This window comes from Podarcis erhardii, assembly GCF_964252035.2.
Source record: "Podarcis erhardii genome assembly, chromosome: 16".
Classification (NCBI taxonomy): Eukaryota; Metazoa; Chordata; class Lepidosauria; order Squamata; family Lacertidae; genus Podarcis; species Podarcis erhardii.
Window position 1 is genome coordinate 31772321 of NC_138514.1, and position 25111 is coordinate 31797431.

General features: G+C 45.5%; 1 protein-coding gene and 2 long non-coding RNA genes across 38 annotated transcripts in view; 1 reads left to right on the forward strand and 2 right to left on the reverse strand.

The window, feature by feature from the left end:
- Positions 1-25111, forward strand: part of MSI2 (musashi RNA binding protein 2) — a 416302-nt gene that overhangs the window by 108451 nt on the left and 282740 nt on the right. The gene's annotated exons all lie outside the window — the stretch shown is intronic.
- Positions 1659-6063, reverse strand: LOC309331457. Its single transcript, XR_014151858.1, has 3 exons — positions 5957-6063; positions 3589-3670; positions 1659-3082 (listed from the first exon to the last, which is right to left on the reverse strand). It is a non-coding gene; the product is annotated as an uncharacterized lncRNA (long non-coding RNA).
- On the reverse strand, positions 20119-25090 carry LOC309331450. Of its 2 annotated transcripts, none has more exons than XR_014151850.1 (3): positions 24583-25090; positions 22645-22727; positions 20119-21300 (listed from the first exon to the last, which is right to left on the reverse strand). It is a non-coding gene; the product is annotated as an uncharacterized lncRNA (long non-coding RNA). The 2 variants fall into 2 exon arrangements; XR_014151851.1 differs by lacking the exon at positions 20119-21300 and adding an exon at positions 21426-21504 and having other exon boundaries at positions 24583-25000.

The following is a 25111-nucleotide window of genomic DNA, read 5'->3' on the forward strand; positions in this document are numbered from 1 at the left end:
TACTGCTACACTTTCTTCACTGCTTGGCTTATTTGGGTTACATTGATGTGTTGGCTTTAAAGAAGGTGCATTGGTTTGTCGGATACCTTGCTTTGTTTCAGTTTCTGTTAGCTGCCTTGGCTTTCTTCAGCATCACAGATAGGATATAAATATGTTGTTATTATTAGTGGGTTTAAGCCATAGCGGCATTTGCGTAAATGATAATAACAATGAAAATAAGAATAATACTTCTGGCATTGGTGTTAGTATTTGTGCATTGAGTGCTTAAGGGTCCATTGCTGTTTTGACACCTGTGCACCCAATTCTGCATGTGGATGTGTTTGGCCCTGCAGAGCCAGCATCTTCCATGCAACCTACTGCATTTTTTGCTCTGTAAGACTTACTTTTTCCCTCCTAAAAAGTAAGGGGAAATGTGTGTGCGTCTTATGGAGCGAATGCAGGCTGCGCCGCTATCCCAGAAGCCAGAACAGCAAGAGGGATTGCTGCTTTCACTGCGCAGCGATCCCTCTTGCTGTTCTGGCTTCTGGGATTCAGAATTTTTTTTTTTCTTGTTTTCCTCCTCCAAACACTAGGTGCGTCTTGCGGTCTGGTGCGTCTTATACGCGAAAAATATGGTACTTGAAAAGTGATCAGAACACTTAAAAAGAAAAACGCCCCAGTGAATCTCAGGTATTGTTTTATGTGTTCGTTTGGGATTCTCCTCTCACCAATGGGCAATCTAGATCTACCATTCAAATACTATAGGAACAGTCTGCAAGCCCCCCCCCCCCCCGCATACCTGCCATACATTCAAAGCACATTGCCTCCCCCGACCCAAAGAATTCTGGGAACTGTAGTCTGCCCCTCACACAGCTACAAGCCCCAGCACCCTTAACAAACCACAGTTCCAGGGTGTTCTTTAAATGTATGGTGTGTACAAGACACTTAAAACCACATCTCCTCCTGAAGGGCAAAAGCAGATAGGGTATTGGCTTGATCCAACAGGTTATCTAGTTCAGCATTGGCAACCCATCACGCACTTGCTGGGAACCCGTTAGCAGGATCCAAGCACAGGAGCGTTCTCCCCTATGTGGTTTCCAGCATCTGGCCTTAGAAGCATTACAGTGGTACCTCAGGTTAAGAATTTAATTTGTTCTGGAGGTCCGTTCTTAACCTGAAACTGTTCTTGACCTGAGGTGCCACTTTAGCCAATGGGGCTTCCCGCTGCTGCCGCAGCACAATTTCTGTTCTCATCCTGAAGCAAAGTTCTTAACCTGAGGTACTATTTCTGGGTTAGCGGAGTCTGTAACCTGAAGCATCTATAACCTGAAGTGTCTGTAACCCTAGGTACCACTATACTGCCTCCAACCAAGGAGACACAGAGCATGGCCTCCATGGCGAGTAGTCATGGATAACCTTATCTTCCATGAATTTTGTCTTTTAAAGCCATCCAGCTCGGTGGCCATCACTGCCTCCTTATCTTCCTCCTCCTGCCCCATAGCTCCCCATCCACCCCACACATCTGGAATGCTTGTAATGTCTAGCTCTGTTTATGACACTCAAGAAATACTTAAAAAACAACAACAACTGACAGACACGGCTCAGTTCAGTAAAAATGAGTAACGCATATATTTATGCTTTTACAAGTGTCCATAAGGCCAGAAGAAGAGGGTGTGTCTATGGGGGAGCGGGGGAGAGAGGGAGATTATGCAGAGCGGGGGAATTAGACACTCTGTGTGGGAGAGTGAGGAAGTCCTGGGAACAGAGGCAAGCAAAAAGTCCCAGACATCATAATCAGGCCACAAGGGCACTGGGCAGAGTGGACGGGAGTAAAGGAGGGAGAAATTAAGCTACATGGAAGGTCAAGTAAAAAGAGAGGAGTGGAGAGAACAAGGAATTGTGCCCGTTAACCATGTTCCTGAATTATTGTGCTGGAGAAGCAATCATCACACTTCATTCATCCAATACCGGCTCCTCCCACCCTGTCACCAGCTATTACAGCATTGCTCACCCCCACTTTCTCCATGATGTGTAACAAACTTTATGAATGATATATAGAGGCGACTGCGGGGATGAAAGCATTGAGCAGCACTTCAGACAAGTTTGTTCTGGCAGGATGCCGTTAATCTCAAAAACCACCTATTTATTATGGTGGCTAACAAAACAGAAATTTCAAACTATTGCAGGAAACTGTTTTGGTTTCTGGTGAAAATGGCGCCCGTCATACAGCTTTGAGGCGCTCAGTTGTTCCTAAGACCTGTCAAAGTTGGTCCGTGGAATAGGGCTTCTAGAACCGAGGGCATGGGAACCTCTGGCCCTCCAGATGTTGCTGCACTCCAGCTCCCATCAGCTGCAGCCATCCTGGCCCTATGGTCAGGGATGATGATGGGAGCTGCGGCCAAGCATCACCTGCAGGGCTAGAGGAACCATTCTCCTAAAGGCAGTATGCAATTGCAAATATTTGCAGTTACAGGAAGTGGAGAGCGGGAGGCTGTTGGCTTCATTCCCAGTTTCTGGGCATCCCAGAGGCATCTGGTTGGCTGCTGTGAGAAACAGGACCCTGGGCTAGATGGGCCAGATATCTTGTGATCCATTGTTGTCCAACAACAGGTCTCTAGCTCTACCATGCTGGCTGAGATAATTTTCACTGGAGATGCCAGGGATTGAGCCTTGTGCCTGTAGAGCATTTGACCTTCCGCAGAGCTAAATCATATTAGCATATGTGTATCATGGTGCCTTATATTATTCAACTGCACCATTGGGGCAATTGGGTAGGCGTTCAGGGCCCAGCAGAATGAGCAGGAAGGCCCTCATAGGACTGACATACCACATTTTGATCTTGGTGAAGCATTGTGTTTCATGCCGTCCAATGCGGGGGCTTCCATTAAGTCCATTAAGTCTAAAATTACCTAAGTGCAACACTACTCCTGCTGGACCTGATCATTGGTCCTTAGGCTCAGGTTGGTCTCCTCTTGGCTAGCACCTGTCTCCAGAGTCTTCGGCAGGGATACTTCCCGAGATCTTTATAACCTTGCTGGGGATGGAGCCAGGGTCCATCGACGTATAGAAAGGTGCCCTTCCTTCCTCTCTCTCCAACCTAAAACTGCAAATGGATATCTGTCTGAGATTATGTTCATATGGAGTGAGTGTGAGATGGGTGGGGATGAAGACCTGGCTGGAGGCGATGCCCCTTAACTTTTTTATTATTTACCATTGCTAACAATAGCCTTTGTGTTTTTATATTTTTAGTTCAAACATACAACAGTGTCCTCCTCCTTATCTTTCTCATTCCCCCACCCACCCACCCTCCATTTTTCTCCGTTCCCTCCCTCAGGTCTAAATATATCCAACCAGTCAATCAAGTCTGGCAGGCATCAGTGCTATAGCTGTCAGCTTGAGTTAGCTCTGGCTGAGCTAAACTCCTGGCTTGTTTTCTGAGCCTGGAAATGTATTCAAACGGTGGGATGGAAAATGAGACTTGCAAATAAAGTACATTCTAGTCATGGGTCCTTCTATATCTATACAGAAAGAGTGACACAGCTTTTTTTTTTTTTAAGCTGTGCCTCACCCCCTTCCTGTGTTTTCCCTTAGAAATAATAAAATACCCACTGAAGTCTATGACTGCTTGCTTAGTGAACACAGACGTGCTTGGATTTTCATTAATCTGGCTTTTCTTTCTGCTTCTGCCACCCTGCATTGGCATAAACAAACAGTAGAAAAAAGTGGAAAATTAAATAATGCCATGTTGAAGACCTTGCAACGGAGGTGGAGGATTAAAAATGATTCTGCTTAGATCTTGCATTCTCCTGTGTTTTATTATCCCTATGCAAGGAGAAACAAGAGGGTAGCAAAAGAGGGAAGGCATTATTATTTGTTTTTGTTGTCGTTACTACGGCCTGTTCCCATGTAGGAACAACTCCCCCCCTTTCAATGCTGGCTGTGTGATGGCATAGCTATTTCTGGTGCAACCTGTCAGGGTAGAAGAGACTGGCTTTCCGGCTAGAGTAACAGCAAGAACAGATGGGGTGGACGACAAGATTTCTGTGGTGGCGTTTTGGGTTCCAAAGCTTCCTTAGTCGGGGATTTTACAGTGTTTCTTTAAATTTATTTTACTGTTTTGCAATGGGCATGGTGTTGCACTTTCCGTAACAGCCAGCCTGAACCGCATGAGAGCAGCAGGAAACTTTTTAGTGGGGAGGAACGGTTTCACCCAGCGCTGAAATGGAGCAGCCCCTGGGAAGTGCATCTCCTGTTTTCTGTTTACCGCAGAGCCTGGCTGATAATATCTGGGGATGTGCCTGGCACCGCCGTGGGAATTCAGTGTTGCAGGAAGCTGCCTGTTTTGAGGCTCTGTGAATAATGGCACTCGAGGGCGATGGATGCTGTAGGTGCCACTTGGCACGATTCGAGAATTTGAGTTGTCTTTTTTTTACCCAGTTCTGGTGTTAAGGGGGTGGGGAGAGCTGTGACTGGTGGAAATGCAATAGCTAGGCGTGGGGGGAGAACTGCTTTGTTGGGAGCTGGAGGAATATAGAACCGTAAAGTTGGAAGAGTCGCAAATAATCATCTAGTCCAACCCTCCAATGCAGGATAGTCAGGAGTCCCTGAATTTTTGACAGTGAGAGTTGGCTGGAGACTTGCTTGGACCTTAACTCTCCCCCCACCCAAGCTGTTTTAGACAGAAGAGAGTTGGGTGTCTTAAATGTTACTGCTGTGGTCCAGGGTGTTGCCCCATGTGCTCACTCCCTCTTTGCTTGTTTTTTGTTTTTCCTCTTTCCAAAAAAATTGACTCTACCTGCTACATTGAGAGAGATCTGGAGACTCAACTTTTTTTTTTGAGAGGCAGATTAACGTGTTGGCTCCTTGTTAGGAAGGTTACATTACTTCCAGTACAAACAACTCCCCACTTCTGCTCAATCTACTTGCACATGACAGCGCACACACGTAGTGCTGGGAACCCGGAAGTGACGAGTGGCAAGCCAGAAAACCCTCCCCAGAGCCCAAAGAGGATGTCCCCTTCGGGCTCCGGGGAGGGTTTCCTTGCGAGCCACAAGGACTCTCCAGGGCATAAGTGGTGAGTCACCACACAACTCTCAATGCCGGTTGGCGGAGATCATAAATAGGAGAGTTCTCTTGCTCTCATATCCTGCTTCCAGGATTGCTTCCATTCTGATGCAGAGGGTGCAAAGCATGGGGTGAAGACTTGAAGCCAGGGTAGTCTTCCTTTTCTTCTCAGAGGTGGAGAGGTGAGGGTGGTGGCATCTCTCCTGTCATAGCTAATTCTTGGGATAAAACCAAGTGCTCACTCTTCTCTGTCTGTCAATGAACTTAATTACCCGCCCCCAATTAAATAATGTCTGCCATAATGTGCTTATACCATACTAAACTCATATTAATGTATAGGATCCACTTTCAAATTCCAAAACATAACAGGGAGACACTGTCTCCTCACCAACCTTGTTTGAGCAGAGTTTATAAGTTTTAATATCCTTGGTGTGGCCCAGATTTTCAACAACCATTGAGAAGTTATTGGTACAGTACTTCCTTCTTTTTCCAGTTATAGCTAATACATATTCTTGAGGCTGCTAGAAGAGAGATAACAATTTCTTGGTCTTCCTTTAAAATTATGCTTCTTATATGACCAAAAAAGGATCTCTCACAGACCTAATGGAAATTTCTCTATCTATCCACCCATTTTTATCTATTATGTGTGTGATTATATGTTTGCACATATATGAGACAGAAAATGTCCAAAATCCATTGACTATTGACGCTCACACGTGAATGTCTGAAAAATCAGACGTTGTCACCTAAATGTCACAGTCAAAACATTCGCTGGTATATGTCTGAAAAGTGAGGAAATAGATATATCTAATTTCAGAATCCATCTGGGATTGTCAGCGTTCACATGGGAACGTCAACATTCATCAGAGTTTGGGCATTCACTGTAACATTAAGAGGGGGGGAAATCACATACATAACCATGGAGTGTCTGTTTTCCTCAAAAGTTCACCAACAAGGTGTCATTTTAAAACGTGAGAAGTATTGACATCGGAAGAGGAGGCTGGAGTTTGCATATGTTGCTCATGGACCATGAAATTCAGTTTCTAAAGTCTGAAAAGCTTTGCGAGCCCTAAGCCCAGGGCCAGAAAGCCTCTTTATGACATCAGTAAAACGAAAGCTTCCATGATACTGCCAGTATTTTAATAACCCAAATCTTTTAATATTCCATGTTACATCCACACTGGGAGTACTTGGTAGACTTTTGGCTGCTCCATCTTGAAAAGTATATTGTTAAGCATTTCTGCCACTGTCTTGATATGTAAACCCTATATTTTGTGGTTGTATTTTTTCATTTGAAGTTTCAAAAGGATATCATCATCATCATCATCATCACCATCAACATCAACAACATCATCCCACCCTAGGACCTTAGAGTTCAGAGCAGGTTAATGATGGTGAAGATGATGATGAAAGGCAGTTTTAAAGTCTTTAGCGAATAAATATATAAAAAAATAAAAAGCTAGAAGTAGTTCTGGAAAGAAATTGGATCGCCTTGAAGCTATGCCCATTTTCTTGGGAGTAAATCTAATTGAGCTCAGCGGGATTACTTCTGAGCAGAGGATTGCAGTGTGAATGGGGAACAGGAGAGAGGTTTATTAAAGCTATGCATGGTGTAGAGAGAGAAGCTCTCCCCACCTTCCATCTGTCTAATGATGCCAGAGCTCATCCAGATGAAGATTCAGGGCAGACGAGAGAAGCTGTTTATTGACACAGTGAACAGGGCTGGATTAACCATTATTCTAAAATGGCTGTAGCCCGAGGCCCTAAGCTCTCCAGCTCAGCCAGAAATTCCTTGGGTGAACTTAAGCCAGTCACACTCTCTTAGCTTTACTTATCCTTGGGAGGATAAGGGGGAAGCAGAATGAGTCCACCTTGAGTCATTTGGAGGATTGACATTCAGCCAAAGCCAGGAAAACAAGAAAGAAGTTTGGTGATTTTGCATTTTGTTTGACTTCATGATTCTTCTTCTTGCAATATATGATACATGGGATTTAGGCCATTCCCGCCTGTTGGCTTTCAGACCTCACACCTTTAATCCAGGCCTAAAAGTGTGTTAATTGACTTTAATTGACTGGAATTTGCTGTTAAATTATGCAGGGTCAAACCCACATCACACATTTAAAATCTTTTACATGAACGGTGAGGGTGTGGCCACGGTGCTGGCAGGGACTGGCGGGAGTTGTAGTCCCAGACATTTGGAGGGCACCAGGTTGGGCTTAGATTGCATTAAAATGGGGCAAATTCATGGAGGAGGAAAGAGATCTGTCGATGGGTAGCAGCTATGGTAGCTAAATGGAGTCTCTCTCTCTCTGAAAGTCAGTTTTATTTTCATTTATACCCCACATTTTTCTTCCCAAGGAGCTCAAGGCTGAAGTGGTTCTCCTCATTTCATCCCCACATCATTCAACCCTGTGAGGTATGTTAGGCTGAGAGGGAGCGTGCCTGGCCCAAGGTCACCCAGGAAGCTTCATCCCAGAATAGGGATGTGAACCCTGGTCTCCCAGGGCCTAGTCCAACACTCTTAACTACTACATCTTAGTGGTTTACAGTAGCTGAGGCAGGGGGCATTGCCTTCATGCCCTGCTATATCCTTAAGAAAACAGGAAGTTGCCTTATACAGTGTTACCTCGGGTTACATCCGCTTCAGGTTACATACGCTTCAGGTTACAGACTCCGCTAACCTAGAAATAGTACCTCGGGTTAAGAACTTTGCTTCAGGATGAGAACAGAAATTGTGCTCTGGCAGTGCAGCGGCAGTAGTAGGCCCCATTAGCTAAAGTGGTGCTTCAGGTTAAGAACAGTTTCAGGTTAAGAACGGACCTCCGGAACGAATTAAGTACTTAACCCGAGGTACCACTGTACTGAATCAGACCATCTAGCTTAGTACTGTCTATACTGACTGGCAGCTGCCCTCCAGGGTTTCAGGGCAGGGGACTGGAGATACCACTGAGGACTGAACTGGGTACGTTCCGCAAGCAAAGCAGATACACTTACTTGGGCCATAGTCCTTCCTCTTAGTCTTGAAGCACTGAGTGGGTGAACATTTGGGAAGCTGGCTGCTGGACTAGATAGGACTTTTTTGTGATCCAGCAGGGATCTTACCAGAGCAGCCGAGCCAACAGAACTGAGAGAGGCTGTGGCAGTTCTTCAATCTCAGGCCTACCCTTGCCTATGCAGAAAAAATGTGCAAGAAACATTTTGGGGGAAGTGGCTGATAATTATTCTTTCTTTCCTCTGTTCCATTATCCCCTCTTGCTGCTGCTGTCCTTGGGTTTATCTTCTGGGAGAGTTCTTATTAGAAGCTCTCTCCCGTTAACTGGGGAAGAATGAAAACAAATGCATGTTGGCTCTTTATTCTCTGAAAATCAAAGTGCCAAGATTCTTTTGAACTGCTCAGATGAAAGGCGCTATGGAAATGCAAAATACCATTTAGAATGTTTATTGGCAGCCATAGGGGGGCGTTCATGCTGAAGGTTGGGCTTCATGCTTTCATAAGTATCTGCAATTCGGATATAGGATTAGACAAATCCATGGAGGCTATCAATGGCAACTAGTCATGATGGCTATGCTTTGCCTACATGGCTGCAGGCAGTAATGCTTCAGAATATCCGTTGCTGGAAACAGGCAGGAGACGAGAGTGCTGTTGCACTTGGGTCCTTCATGCAAACTTCCCATTTGAGGCATCCAGTTGGCCACTGTGACAACAGGATGCTGGACCAGATGGGCCATTGACCTGATCCAGACAGGCTCTTATGTTCTTATAGTGTCCTGAATTGACCTGACCAGTCCCAGTGCAAATACTGAGTCCATGCAAGTCTGTTATTTAAATTGTGTGGGTGTCAGGGCTCTGACAAGTGTGTGGCAGAGGGAAGGGGGCCAGTGACTGACCCAGCGATTTAAGGGGTTTGGTGCCACCCATGCAGCAGGAGCCGGGTGGAGGGGGGAGAAGAAGGGTTGGAGCATTAGGATGGAGGTGGGGGCTCAGGACATGTTGGAAGTGGAGGAAGACGCTGTTCAGGCGAGGAACAGGCCAGTCAAATCTACGCCATCCCCACGGTCTCCTGGAGCCAGGAGGGGATTGAAGAGGAAAGATCAGCAACAACTTCATGCAAGAGAAGTCTCAGGTTATGTGAGCACACTCTGGAATATGAGGGTACATAAGCCTAGGAGCAGGGCATGGTCCCACTGCTGCTTCCATCACTCCATAGGGCATGAACCTGGAAAAGTTAAGGTCAGCTAAGTGGGCGCTAAAGGCCTGTGTCCGTCCAGAGCACCTTAGGAGCTGCCATAAGTGCATGCATTTGTCAATAAAGAATTTACCACCAGCCAGTTGCCTTCCTTGGCTAGGTGGGTGCAGGACAACAGAAAGTCTAGGTGAGCTGACAAGACTCCCCACTGGGGACATTCAGCCCCAAACACGTGGAAGGCCGTGAGAACACTTTCCCCTAAATCATGCAAGGTAGAATTTGCAAGGGATGCTGCCTTCCATCATCTAGCTTCTAAGCTATGGCTAGTACAAGACATGGCTTGGTGTGATGTTTGTCTTAACCCATTGCCTTGGCCCAAAGGTGGAGAACTTCTGGCGCTGCAGATGTTGCTGGACTCCCAACTCCCATCAACCCAGGCAGCATAAAAGGGCTGAAACACAGCAATGATATCTGCACAACCACACATTCGCCCCGGCCCTGAGAGAATGATGACTTCTCTAAGTCCATCTGCTGAGTTCAGGGTAGAAGTGTAATTTGAACCAGGCGCAAGGGTCAATGCAGCTCAGCCTTTTAGCTGCTCTGCAGCACTGTGCTCTCTGTTGCAGTTGGAGTGGAGAAAACTGGTATGTAGTTTTTAACAATTGCCAAAGCAGACAAAAGACCAAATGTTACCTTGTGTACACAGCTGCCGCAGTATCTCTTTATATACATATTCTCTTAAACAAAATGTTGCCTTGGGAGGTTCCTCCTCCTTATTAACATGTTTTCATCTTCTCTTAATGAGCAGTATGGCTCTTAATTTTATTTTAGCTTTTTTAGGGCAATATTTGGCACGGTTTCTTAAGTTTGTCGAATACCCCATTTGAGCAGCGACATACTGAGCACCAAAACATTAACTATGGAACACTGAGGGCTTGCAACTTGACTAAAAAACAAAATAAAACCTGTCTGAGATGTGTTTTTCCCACCCTCTTAGCAAACATACAAGATGCAGACCACTTTACTGAATATTATTAAGCAATCTGAGAGCTTTAAATTTTTTTTTTATCAAGGGAATCTTTCAACAAATATTTTCAGCAAATAAATAAACACCATGTTGTATTTGTATGCATCCTTGAGCATTTTAATGCTCTAAATTGGCCTTTGACAACCTGGTACATTCCAGTTGTTTCGGATGACAGCTAGAGTTCAGAAACATCTAGAGGGCACCAGGTTGGAGAATACTGTCCTAAATAAATAAAAGTCAGGCACAATATTAAATACCTTTTCTTTAAAGGGTATGGGTTTGCCGTTTGATTGTTTGTTTTTTAAATGCTAGAATCACATCTTGGGATTTTTTCCAGATTTTTTTAGTCTTACCTTTTTCTCCCTCCTCCCCCTTTCCCCTGTACAGATGAGCCCTGAAAAGCGTCTTTATTCAGTTTGACTGTTGCTATTATGTGGCTAGGCATTCAATAATAGTTGTGATTTATGATATGTGTGTGGCCTTTGTTGTTCTTTCTTCTGCCATCTATCAGAGAGGGAGAAGCCTGGCTTGATAATTCTTGGCAAATAGCTTTTTCAGTTTAGAATGTCAGCTGTCACGCTGTTGGGAGAGGTTATTTCTCGTGTGTGTGTGTGTGTGTGTGTGTGTGTGTGTGTGTGTGTGTATGTATGTATATATATATATATGGCAGCGATCCTGTTTCTTTACTGTGGCTGGTTGATAAGGAGTACTTGCTGCGCTTCCTGGAAAAGTGTGTTGTACGGTAACCCCGCTTGGAGGATGTGCTTTTAAAGCTCAACTGGAATTGTGCTTCCAGTGGTGTAATATCACTCTATTCAGATAGGATAGAGCCCTTGTTCACGAAGGCCACATCGGCACTACACATTTAAATACCTCTTCTACCACTTGTAAGAGTCATGCTGTCCCTGCCCCAGCAAAGGATCCTGGGAAGTGTATTTTGTTAAGGGTGCTGAGAGCTGTTAGATGTTAGAGAACCTTTCAACAACAACAACAACAACTTGTTGCTGGTAACCCCAGCCACTCTGGGCAGTTTCTAACATGAAGAGACAAAACAAAACATCAAACGTTAGCAGGGCTGCCTTCAGATATCTACGGAAAGTTGTATAATTGTTTAACTCTTTGACATCTGATGGGAGGGCATTCCACAGGGTGGGTACCACTACCAAGAAGGCCCTCTGCCTGGTTCCCTGTAACTTCACTTCTCACAATGATGGAACCTCCAGAAGGCCCTTGGAACTTGGACCTCACTATCCAGGTTGAATGACGTGGGCTGAAATGCACCTATACAAATACTGAAATAGTTATGGATGAATGCAATTAATATTGTATGCAAACATTTTAAAAATAAAATATTTAATGAAATGCTCCTTCAGTTATACAATTTCCCAGGATTCCTTGGATGAGGGAGAGAATCCACGGCATAATAGGCTGGAACTCTTCTATTCTGATATCTACTGACCTGTGTTCAGAGAATTTGTGATGCAATCCCCCCTACATCCAGTCTGAAGTGGGACAGTCCAGGACAGGTTTTCCACTGGATCAGCTCCTAAGGCAAAACCTTACGTTTCCTGCTGTTTTTCTTTTCCAGCCAACCCTGCTCCCATCATTGGCTTAGGTATCTCCCCCCCCCCCCCAGTCCAAGTTTTCTCTTGGTTTGTGAAAAGCAAAACAAATCTCCCAAACATTGCCCTGCTGTTTTGCAAAGTATGTGCTTATTAGATAAACTTTGGGTACAATAAAAAGCTGCTTTCATATTTTTTTTGGAAGCCTGAGAGCCTAATTGAAGACAGACCATTAGTCCCAAATGAGACTAAGAGTATTGGCAGGAGAGGAGAGCAATTATGCTAAAGGTTGGTGTGGCCTGTCCCTCCCTTCTGCTTCTCCCCTCCTTATTAGCTATTTGTGGTAACGTATCAAAAACTCATTTGGATGTGGCATGCATTTCTGACATGCACTTGTGCTCTGCATGCTAAATGATTAGTTCTGCTGCAGACGGAGAAGGCATCATCCTTCGGTTATTCCCCTGGGTCTGTATAAGGCCACATCCGCACTATCCATTTAAAGCACTGTGATACCTCTTCAAACAGTCACGGCTTCCCTCCCAAAGAATCCTGGGAACTGTAGTTTCATTAAGGGTGCTGAGAGTTGTTAAGATACCCCCTATTTCTCTCACAGAGCTACAATTCCCAGAGCAAGCTAACAATCAATCCCTCTTCCCAGGGAACTCTTGAGAATTGCATTTCCATGAAGGGAATAGAGGGGGATCTCCTAACAACTTTCAGCACCCTTAATGAAACTGTAGTTCCCTGGATACTTTGGGGGAAGCAACAACTGTTACAATGGCATAAGAGCTTTAAATATGGACTCTGTTTCCTGACGCTGCCTCTCTCTGAACCACTTCATCTTCCAGCTTTCTTTTCTTGATCTCTCCCATTGCTCAGCCACTATCCTTTCTGGCCAGCTGCCTTTTCCAGGGCCCTCCCTCCTCTTTCCCATTATTTATTAGGATCTGAGCAACTAGCAACTCAGCCACAGCCTGTGGCAGCTTCCTACGTTCCACTTTGAGAACTGGACCATATCGACACCATATATTTAAAGCACTTTGATCCTACTTCAACCGTCATGGCTTCCCCCAAGGAGTCCTGGGATCTGTAGTTTGTTAAGGGTGCTGAGAATTGTTAGGAGGACCCCACCCCCAGCTATGATTCCCAGAGTTTCCGAGGAAGAGGGATGGACATGTCAAATCAACATGTGAGAAGAAAACAAATCTTCCATGCCCCAAACTTTTGTATGGCTTTGATAATGTGGATGAATTGAGTTTTGTGACCTTGTAGATACATAGGCAGCTAGACAATTGGTCCAGCTAGCTCAGTATTTCCTACACTGGCTGGCAGCGACTCTCCAACTTTCCATACAGGGGACATTCTCAACCCTAGTTGGAGATTCTGAGAATTGAGGCCTAGAGCTTCTCCGTGCAAAGTTGGAGACGCTTTATCAGTGAGCTATGGCCCTTCCCTTAGGAACATAGGTAGCTGCTGCCTTGTACCAAGTCAAGACCACTGGTGTATCTAGTTCTGTATTATTGATACTGGCTAGCAGAGGCTCTCCAACATTTCAGGTAAGCATCTTTCCCTCGTCCTACCTGGAGATTTTGGGGATTGACCTCAGGACCTTCTGCATGCAAAGGCAGGTGTTCTACCGCTGAGCTCCCGCTCTCCCCAGCTGTGACTGTGCTACTGACATCCTTAAAGTATGCTGTGATTTCAGGCGAAAGACTGAAGTGACACCACTCAGCAGCTCCTGGAGCGCTGCAGGTTTAATAGCTCTGGGTATGGGAGAGTGGTGACGAGACCCGGCAGCGCGACAGCAATTGACTTTTAATCCACTCCTCCGTACCAGCTTTCCTTTCCGATTCCTCTCGGGTTCAGCAGGATGCCAGCACGTGTTAGATTAGACAGAGACATGGTGCAGAAGCCTCTTCTGTTGCCATGTGACTTGGAAGCTTTTGAATGCCGACTCGAGGCGGGCAGGTAAGCAGGCCCACAATCTTCTGAGAGGCTGCATTTTGCTGAGAAGTCCACTTGGTTTGCGAGGAGGGTAAATAGGTTGTATAGCCTTTGAATGGGGAGAGAGCCTTTTTTTTGCTATAATGTGCAAGGCTGGGAAGATTACACTGTTGTGGTGTAGTGGTTAAGAGTGCCGGCTCCACCATGAAGCTCAGTGAGTGTCCTTGGACTCTTGGAGAAGAGCCACGTAGAATAATATAGTTGTAGAGTTGGAAGGGACACCAATGGTCATCTAGTCCAACTCCCTGCAATGGGATGCGGGTGGTGCTGTGGTCTAAACCACTGAGCCTCTTGGGCTTGCCAATCAAATGGTCGGCGGTTCAAATCCACATGATGGAGTGAGCTCCCGTTGCTCTGTCCCAGCTCCTGCCAACCTAGCAGTTTGAAAGCATACCAGTGCAAGTAGATAAATAGGTACAGCTGTGGCGGGAAGGTAAATGGTGTTTCTGTGCTCTCTGGCTTCTGTCCCATTGTACCAGAAGTGGTTTAGTCATGCTGGCCTCATGACCTGGAAAGCTGCCTGTGGACAAACGCCAGCTCCCTCGGCCTGAAAGCGAGATCAGCGCCGCAACCCCATAGTTGCCTTGATTGGACTTAACCACCCAGGACTCCTTTACCTTTTTACCTATTGCAAGAATCTAAACTAAAGCATCCATGCTGCCTTGAACTTTTTGGTGGAAAGGTGGGCCTGAAATGTGATAGAAGAGAAATCAATCAATCAATCAATCAATCAATCAATTAATTTCAGTCCAAGGGCTTCGTTACCTCTTAAGCCACCTTCCAGGGGCAGCAGGGCAGCAGTAAGGAGGGCCAGAAGTGAAAGTGAGCAGAGCAAGAAATGTACCCCTAACTTTGTACAACAGGCTACATTCCAAACATGGCCAGAGGTTTGGAAGCAAGGCCGCTGCAGTAGTTTGTTTATTAAATTGATATCCTGTCCTTCGTTCAATAGGGGCACATCGTGGCAAACACATCTATAAAAATAAAACATATTTAGGACATATTTGGAAACTTAAAAAAAAAAAAATCTAAAACAAATTCAAAGCTAGATATAACCAAACCATACGTCTGAATGGGTCTGTTGAAACAGAAAACTTTTTCAGCCGGTAATGGTACCTAATGTTCCAGTGTTCCAAAGTGCAGGTGCTGCTACATTAAAGGAACAACCTGTACCGAATGGACATTGCACGGCACTTGTAGAAGGGCACAATCAGCAGACTGAAGTGACTAAATTGGCCTGTATGGAGTAAGGCGATCCCTCAAGTAAATTGGTTGACGCTGCCAAGGTGCTGGAGTCCCTGCAACAGATGAAGGATGTTCTTGTGTGCTGGCCTTTGGCCTTTCAGGTGCTTGAGGAAAACCAAACCAACGTAGCATGATTCCCCTGTAGTGGCCTTTCCTCTTCCCTATCAGCCACAGTGGGGGTGGTCAATTCTGCTGCATCCCTGTGCCACGTGTGATTGGGTTGTTCAGGCAGACCTGCATTGCCCACCTGAAGGGGAAGCCGTGTCTCTATGGGTGACTCACTGCTATGGACCTTACTTCTTCCAGACAGGAATTATGCCCAGGGCAGTGATGATTCACACACAAATCCAGAAGGAGGAGGGGCTTGTCTGGGCAAATATTTCCCTTATACAACCTAATAATAAAGCTTTTAAGGTGCAAGGCTGTAGCAGGGTTCCAATTTTAATTTGGAATTACAGTGGTACCTTGGGTTACATACGCTTCAGGTTACAGACTCCACTAACCCAGAAATATTACCTCGGGTTAAGAACTTTGCTTCAGGATGAGAACAGAAATCATGCTCCGGTGGCGTGGCAGCAGCAGGAGGCCCCATTAGCTAAAGTGGTGCTTCAGGTTAAGAACAGTTTCAGGTTAAGAACGTACCTCCAGAACGAATTGAGTACTTAACCTGAGGTACCACTGTAGTGTGTATTTTTCACATGGGGAAAATCCAGACCCCAGTATGTGAAACTTGTTTAGAGCTTCATATCTGTCAGATGTTGCTAATTTTCTTTCATCCCCAAGATGGGGATGAATTTTACATCCAAATAAATGAATCCAGGATCCTAACAACAAAGGGTGGTGCCCTCCAGGAGTTGTTGGGCTCCAGTCCCCATGAACTCTAGCCAGTATGGCCAGTTGGTAGGGATGATGGGAGTTGGAGTCCAACAACATCTGTAGAGCACCACTTGGGCTTCCCTAACCTATGATAATAACTACGGGGGTGATTATTTTCACCAACCAGCTTCAAACTGCTTTATGATCTTTTGTGGTCAGTCCCCAGCATTTCAAGGCTAATGAGCTGGTTCAGAAGTAGATACAAATGTAGTTTGGATAAACAAACCATAGCTTATTGTTATGCCAAAACTGTCCTGTTGTGCATTAGAACATCCATTCAGTGGTATTTTACTTAGCTGAAATCCAGCTTTTGCTGTGCAGAATATTAATGATCAGTGTGAGATTTATTATTTTTTACGTTTTTTAATTTGACAAATATCATCCCAGTGCTGACATTTTTTAATGCCGTAACAATGAAACTGGATTCTACCAATGAGCTCAAAGAAATAATAAAGATTCCTTGGTTTGTGACAGTCTCTTAAAACCTTAAAAAAGGGTGGGAGGAATCGCCTAATACGAGCATATAAACAGAAGATTTGGACCTTTCTTTTTTTACTGTGTGCTGTTACCAAGTACTTCAGTTTACAATGCTAACAACTTTTAAAATCAATTCTTCCTGGAGATAACTGATTTATTAGATGACTACTCTTCTGCAGGCAAAGTAATCGCAATTAACAAACAAAGCGGTGTGCAGCAGCTATCGTACTGAGCAATAAATCTTCCAGCATTGGGAGACTCCTTTAATAGGCTTTGAAAGGAAAGCTGAGCGTGCAAGCTGATGTGTGCCTCAAAGAGAGAGCTGTTCAAATGTAATGGGGAAACTTGGTCTTGCATGCCCTCCACTCTGTTCTTACTTACTTTCGTTCCTGGGAAGAGGAGATCTGTTGCACACAGCGTTTCCACTGGTGTAACTGTTGTGCTGGATCACAGAGGCCTTTTGTGTAAGCGGACAAGAGAACGTTGGATTCAGACTTGTGGTTTGTTTAGGGACAGCCAGTCTGGTGCCATAGCTCAGTGGTAGAGCATTTGCTTTGCATGCAGAAAGTCCCAGGTTCAATCCCCAGCAGCTCCAGGTAGCACTGGGAGAGACCTCCGCCTGGAATCCTGGAGAGCCTCTGCCGGCCAGTGTAGGCAATACTGCACTAGATGGACCAGTGGTTTGATTCAGTACAAGGCAGGTTCTGTGTTCCTAACTATTGGCCACTGTACACTTTTGAAGTTCATGTTTCTGCAGTCCGTCAGTAGGTGAACCCAAGCCATGCGCCCCTTGAGAAGTAGTGTTTTTTAAAATAAAAAGATGTGGCCGTTTACAAATTATTTTCTCAGTTTACTTGTCATTTAGTCTTTTGATGGTTCAGGTCAAGTGTTGAATTTATTATCTCTGTGTTGGGTTAATTCATTTGTGGCAGGGGTGGTGGTGCATTGTATTCTTCACGCTGCTTTTTACCTCCAGTGTAGGCTGTTTTAAGTTGGAGGACGGGGGTCTCTTGGTTCCCTTGTTGAACAACCCCATAGGTTTGGCTTCCAAGTTCCTTGCTTCCCCCTGGCTTTGTCTGTGCTTCAATAAACTCTTGCTCCAAAGGACCTGTTAGCATGGTTTTCAGCAATGGGAGATTATTCCTTGCTGGGTTTTGAAAAAATGATCCGAATGGAACTGACGTTGGTATCTGTGCGACATCTGTGACATTACACATTTACTTAGGTTTCTACAGGACTTGAGGACTGTTTTGATTGGTGGTGCTTTAACTGCCATACCCCCCCCCCACTTTCTTGCCACCCTCTTCTCTGGAAGCTGAACTTCCTTGCTGGGAGGATTTATAGGGATGTGTTTCTTAAGTGTGCAGGAAGAAAAATCTGCTACAGGGAAACAGCAGTATATATTACTAATCTGATTCAAACGGTTCGAAACAGCATGTGGTACAGTTCTTTGGAGACTGTGCTGCATCGCAATGCAAGTGAGAAGTGGATCGAAAAATTGTAGAGTTGGGAAGGTACCCTGAGAATCATCTAGTCCAACCCCCTGCAGTGCAGGAACATACTTAATAAAAGGTAAAAGATTTCTACGACCTGAAGAGAAACCAGAGTATGAGCTGTGCAGGAATATGCAGCTGTCCCATGTGGGGATTGAACCTGCAACCTTGGTGTTATCAGCACCATTCTCTAACCTACTGTGCCTTTCCCTAACACTCACTGTATGTAGAAGATAAGCCTCAAATCCTTTTCTGTGTTGCACTTAATTTTTACATTCCTCGAACTTTTTTCTTAAAAAAACGAACAAAAAAACCAACCAATCTTGGAGAAGATGCACACATGCAGTCTTCTCTTGCCTAGAAACATGTTCTGAAGTGGTACTGTCTTGGGAGACTGTATCACATTATTTTCCTGAAAGCTTGAATCAGCTCATGGATTCTGTGTTGAAAGGAATCAAAATTAACTGTCTGGTAGTCATTATCACACGGGATGCTCAAAGGCACAGAGCACCTGCTTTGCTGCCAGACAGGGCTGTTGGCAGGGAGGCTACTCAGGAGGAAGGATCTACCCAGGAAAAGGGAGAAGACCCACCTGCAAGCCATCATCCTGCTGCAGGCTATGACCTGGTAGAGGTCACTGTGATCTACAAGTACACTGGTGCCTCGCAAGACGAAATTAATTCGTTCCGCAAGTTTTTTCTTCTTGCGAGTTTTTCGTCTTGCGAAACACGGTTTCCCATAGGAATGCATTGAAAATCAATTAATGCGTTCCTTTGGAGACCGCTTGCCAGGCTGGCGGTGCGGAGAAGGGCTTTTCTCCCCACCGCAAGCCTTCAGGACAGGTATGGGAACAGAGGGGAAGGCGCGCAGCGCTTCTCCTCTGTTCCCGGGGCTTGCGGTGGGAGGAGGGTTTTTCCTCCCCACGCCAACATTCAGAACAGCATTCTGAAAGTCGGCGGTGGGAAGGAAAACCCTCCTCCCACCGCAAGTCTTCAGGACAGCCATCCGAAGGCTGGCGCGGGGAGAAGGTCTCTCCGCCCCACCGCCAGCCTTCGGAGCAGCCATCCCAAGGCTGCCGGTGGGAGGAGGTCTCTCCGCCCCACCGCCAGCCTTCGGAGCAGCTTTCCGAAGGCTGCCGGTGGGGCGGAGAGACCTCCTCCCGCCGCCAGCCTTCGGAGCAGCCTTCCGAAGGCTGGCGGTGGGGCGGAGAGACCTCCTCCTGCCGCCAGCCTTCGGAGCAGCCTTCCGAAGGCTGGCGGTGGGAGGATGTCTCTCCGCCCCACCGCCAGCCTTCGGAGGAGGTCCGAGGACAGTGAGGAAGACGCGCTGCGCTTCCCCGCTGTCCTGGAGATTTCCCTATGGGCTTTCGTCTTGCGAAGGAAGCCCATAGGGAAATTCGTTTTGCGAAGCGCCTCCAAAACGGAAAACCCTTTCGTCTAGCGGGTTTTCCGTCTTGCAAGGCGTTCGTCTTGCGGGGCACCACTGTAAACCCTAATATCTGTATTGCAGCCTCCAGATGCCCACCTCTCATTGGTGCTAAGAATGGCTTTCTTTGTGGTGGCCCCTAACTTGTGGACTAATCTCCCCTTGGTGATCAGATGGCTGCCGATGGTTGGGCACTTTTGCTGGCAATGAAAAACAAAGTTCTTCCCTCAATCTTTCCCAGACAGTTAATAGCTGCTCCTGGCCCCTCTGGCTACTATCATTGATGCTGATAACTTCCACTGTTACATTTGTTCTGTGTTCTTGTTTTTGTTGCTGTGTAAAGTGCTTTGGTATTTTATTTTTTAAAAACGAATATTGGGATACAGGTAATATTAAATAAGTATGCAAGCCCCCTCAGTCTCCTCTAGACTTTTGCTAGGGTGATGGCTCCCTCAAAGCATATTAATTTAGCTGCTTCAACTGCATTGGTTTCTTTGGCTCCAGCCTCCACGCTCAGGGCTATTGGTAGGCGTCAAGTTACTTGAAGAACCACCAACACCCAGGTGAACCTGCCCATTCTGGGTCCTAGCAGTGGTGATGCTAGGCTGTACTTTATAAACCATAGTTTGCTTGTTTGGAGCACACACTTTGGTTTGGCGCCTGCACTACAGTTAGGACAAACCATGGCTTGGCAGTTGTGTCTAAACAAGCCTTTTGGTTGGGTTGTAGCCAGCTAAGTTCTACTCTGAGTAGACACATTTAAATGAATGATTAACCAATGCCAGCCATGCCCATTTATTTCCAGGTGTCTCTTCTGAGAATTACTGGTGTTAGATACAACCTGCATGCTCAGGTTATTGAGTATTTAAGCTATTATATGCTGCTTTCCCTATTCAGATCCTGGATATTCCCCATTGCCTCTTGTTCAGGAGTCGAAATGAGCCTGGCTGTGCTGGCTGGACATGGATGGGAACTTGCCGCATGCCAGCTTGCCCAGCAGTGGCCTGGCTCAGATAGAGAGCCTACATAGTAGTTGGAACCTCTGCTCCTTCCTGGCTGTCAACTGGACCATGACAAAAGCAGGCATTTACACAGACTTTCTCCTCCTCTTGAGTAGTCTTATAAGATTAGTAGCCCAGTGCATCTAGCAAGTTACATTGCCAGCAGCGCCATAGTTCCTGTTTGGCTTTGCTGCAGTTCTGGGATCTGGCTGGGAGCCCAGGCAACTGTCATCAAATCCTCCAGAGTTGCAGCTTTTGAATGCTGGGGCCTGAAGGCTCTGCAGGAATGTTGGGTCCCTTGGGGTCATGGGCAGTGCTTGGGCTCAATAGGAAGGGAAGTCTCCCTTCAGGGTCGGTTTCACGGTCTTCTGGGTATGGCCAGAGCCTGAGAGATCTTCCCAGGCAGTGAAGAGATGCTCTGATCAAGCCTGTTTATAAGAAATGGTGATAATAACAAAAGTGTGGAGGAGAAACCTTGCATCTCTGGGCCTTTTCTGAGTGCTTGTCGGGGTCTCTTCAGATGAAAAGCTCATCTTTGTGGAAAAAACCAATTGGAGTGTTGCGCAGACATTGGTTTCTCTCGGGCGATTAAGGGAAGACTTGCTCATCAGTGGCTGATTGCTGCAAGCATCTGTATTATGTAGATGAAATTAATCAAGGCTAAGGGTTAAAGTTTTTCCATTTGTTCAGGTTTTTTCTTCTTCTTTGAGAAATCATCTGGAGTAGTTTGGCAGGGAGGAAAATTGCTTTAAACGTTGTTATTTCTCTCTCCCCCTCCCCCTTTCCTTCTGAAGTTTTCCAGTCTTAGTAGAACAAGGTCTAGATTCTTAGCAGCGGCGTTGATTGGACAAGGCCATTAGGAAGCTGGTCCTTGCCATTCTGATGATTAGAAGCAGCTGGGTGTTTTAACGTGTCCGGTTGCCACACTGTGCAGGTTGCCAGTGTTTCTGGAGGGGAGGGCTATGGATGTGGAAGAGAGGAATGCATTAGGAGCAGGATGAACATGGGAACTTATGCTGATCTTATACCACGTCACACTATATTTATTTATTTATTTATTTATTTATTTATTTATCAATCAATCAATCAATCAACTCAGTATTGGCTACTCTGACTGGCAGCTCTTCTTAAGCAGGGGTCTTTGGCATCTCTTAGTCCACTCGGCTGGGGAGAGGAATATAGGAAGGCAGATTATTGATCCATCTATCTCAGTACTGTCTACACTGACTAGCAGCAGCTCTCTAGAGCTGCAGAATATATATCTTTGCATTAGTCCTTGAACCAGAGCAGAATACAACAAAATACCTACATAAAAATTCACAAGTTGCAATTAAAATTCATCCATAAAATGTATGCATAACCCTAGAACAAACAGAACTTACAGAGCAGATAAGCATTACTATTACAAAAAGGTGACGTCTAGAAATTGTTTCAGTGGTGCATTTTACACTCTCGTGTCTTCAAGGCTCCATGGCACTTTATAGCAATGGAATTCAGGGTTTCATGCATGATCTTTTTCAACCCCGCCTAGAGCAACTGGGGGTCAAACTTGGGACTTTCTACATGCAAAGCATAAGCTCTGCCACTGAGCTATTGCCAGCACCCTTCTCCTCAAGGAGCTGTGATGATGAATGGTTGGCAGTGGCAAAGTGGGCAAGACAAACATGACTTAGGAAAGCGGGGCCAATTTGGAAGGAGAAGCTTGACAGATGGCAGGAGTCTTGCTCTAGGCAGAGAGAGTGACATGGGCGAAGATGATGGAAATGGGAGTTTAGGAAAATAAACACACAGGGCCACCAGTAGAGAATCCCATCAGCTGCCTAGAGCAGAACATGGCACAAAGTAGGTACACAGGAGGGGATGCACTTGAGCACAAGGAGATGAAGAGCTGGAACAGCAGGGGTGCAAGACCTTTTCTGGCTGGTGGGTCAGATTCTTATATTCCTGCCCCCCCGCCCCCGATGGGCCAAATTTGACAGGTGGGTGGGGCCACACACTAGTCAGACACATGCTGTTGTAGGGACATCGGGTGCTGCTGTGCTTTGAAGTCCCAATTGTTGGGACTTCAAAGAATAGCATGGGGCTGTTTGAAAGCCCCTTTGCAAGCAAACTCACACTGCTTCTTCCAGCTACAAGAAGCTGAAATATGGAGATGGAGAGACAGAATACGTTTAAAGGGACTGCGACAGTTGTTGGGGGGGAGGGGGATGCATGTTTCCTAGAGGCCAAAAACATTTGTTGTCTTCTGAGACAGCAGTGTGTACATTTCAATACAATATTGATCACCAAGCTTTGACTTCTTGCCTTAGTGTGCAGGCTGAGAAGCTTCAAGAGCACCTTGCTTAGAGTCAGTTCCTAGCCTCTGTACATGTTTCGGCAGACTGACACTAAATAAAAATAAAACCGTTTTAAAGGTAGCAGTCATTGTTGCTTTCCACAGCACAGAGCATTTTGATCTGAACATCTGAACATCTGGAGAACTGGACAGAAGAATGATCGGTTGCAAGCAAGCAGCAGCCAGTTCCCATTACCGTATTTTTCGCCCCATAGGGGGCACCTAGTTTTTTGGGGGGGAAATAAAGAAAATAATTTTTATTTTTCCCCCAGGCGCAGGGCTGGGGCGGGGGAAGCCCGAGCTTCCCCTGACCCCAGCCCCCAGTAAAGGCTGCTCTCCACAAGCCGTGGGAGGGCTCCCGCGGCTTGTGCAGAGCTACCCAAAACCCGGGGTGCAAGTGCTCAGCACGCCCCAGACTTCGGGGTGCAGGCAGCTCTCCACAAGCCATGGGAGCCCGGCGGGAACTCCCGCGGGTTCCCAAGGCTTGCGGATAGCTTCCTGAAGCCTGGAGAGCGAGAGGGATCGGTGTGCACCAACCCCTCTCGCTCTCCAGGCTTCAGCGAAAGCCTGCATTCACCCCATAGGACGCACACACATTTCCCCTTCATTTTTGGAGGGGGAAAAGTGCGTCCTATAGGGCAAAAAATACGGTATTTTCAACTAGCACATTTAGATTTTTAAAAAATGTCCTGAATGTTTTTAGATTGTTTTTAATTACTTTTAAATGTTTAAAACAAGTTTTTAAAATTTATATTTCAAATAGTATTGTTTTACTACTGTAAAACAAGTATTGTTTTACTGAATGGGGTCCTTTGGGAGGAAGGGATACAGATTTAACAAAGGGTACAAGTGGATTTTATTTTTATTTTTATTAAAATAATGGCTACTGTTAAGAAATATTATGAATATTGCCAGCAAGTTGAAGAAATTCCAGACGTTGGAAATACTTGTTCCTCACTGTCTTTTGTATTCTGATATGAGAGCACCGGTAATTCATTTACAAGTTCACTTTTCCCATTAGGGAAGTTGTGTTTTAATCAGATGTAACGTTGTATTCTGAATGAAGAGCACAGTGGAGTATGTAATGTAACTCTGCATATACAGATGGTGATTTCTGCTCCCTTCCTCTCTCATCACTTATAAATATATTTAGAAGACACAAGCACCCATGAAGGATGAAATGTCAAAAGTTGAGATTAAATGTATGAGGCAGAATACTTCTCACTAATATTTTTCTCTCTCTCAACTATATGATCTGCATGAAGGGAAGGCATGGGGGGGTGGAATTAGCTTTAGTTCTAATTAGTTTCCTCTGAAGTTTAAATTAATTTTGGCAATTTGTGATGCAGATTAAAACACTTTACACCTTTTTAGTTCTCCAGACAAGCCCTGTCAAACTGAAGTGCTGGGGAAGTGAAAGCTCAGCAAATGTCATGGATAGTGGAATAGAGATACCAGAAGCTCTCCAACTTTTTTCAGCCTTGAGTCCTTCAGTATCGGGAATGTCCTGAACTCCCCCTCCCCCTTTTTGGCAGGCAAAATCAGAGTCTAGTCTGAAACTAAGTCTAAGCCAGAATCAAGGTAAGGATGGTTCAGTTTTGCGAAGTGTCGTGAATGAGAGAAACTTCTTTTTCCAATCTCCTCCCTTGGTTGCTGAAATTAAAGGTGGATTATTTGTTTTGGCCAGCTCAATGTAGTGAGAAGGTAGCAAAATTTTCTTGCTCATATTTGATTAAATAGAAATTTCAAAGAATTTTTGAGGTAGCAGTACTCATCATCTTCAACCAACACATGGGTTTTTACTTCAGTGGTTCTGAATAAACCTTGTAAACCTCTTTGTCTTTTGCGAGAGGAAGGCAGTATCAATATGATATTATTTCAAAGGATTATTTAAAGATCTTTTTAACCTAATATTTCAAACTGTCAGTGATCACCAGTGCCTTTTTTGTCTCCTTGAAGCCCAAGTCATGATTCTCACTTTGAAGTGACTATAGCTGATGAAGATCGCAGTGACTGCGGCACTGAGGTCAGAGAACAGCAGAGGAGAGATCTCAATGCCGCTGAATGAGGGCACCGATCTATTCTGACCCTGCAGACAGAAAGCTAGCTTTCCCCCCTCACATGCTTGTTTTCTACATGTTGGGGGTGGGTGGGGGGGTTATTGATTGTTTGAGAGTTCCCCCTTCAGTCTGAAGGTGTTCAGGCCTGGAACCAGATTGTTTGTCTTCTGTCAATGGGACTGCCGCTCTGTTGCTCGGCCTCGCTTCTCACTCTTGAGGAGGTTGTAATGTATATGGTTTGATTGATTTGTGCTGCGACTGCGATCTTAACATGAGCAGGATCCTGTCCTCAGATGAGGGGCTTGGACTCCGGGCCTATTCCAGCTGTCTGATCCCATTGTTCTCTGAGTAGCGGGTTGCTAGGGGCAACCTGGAA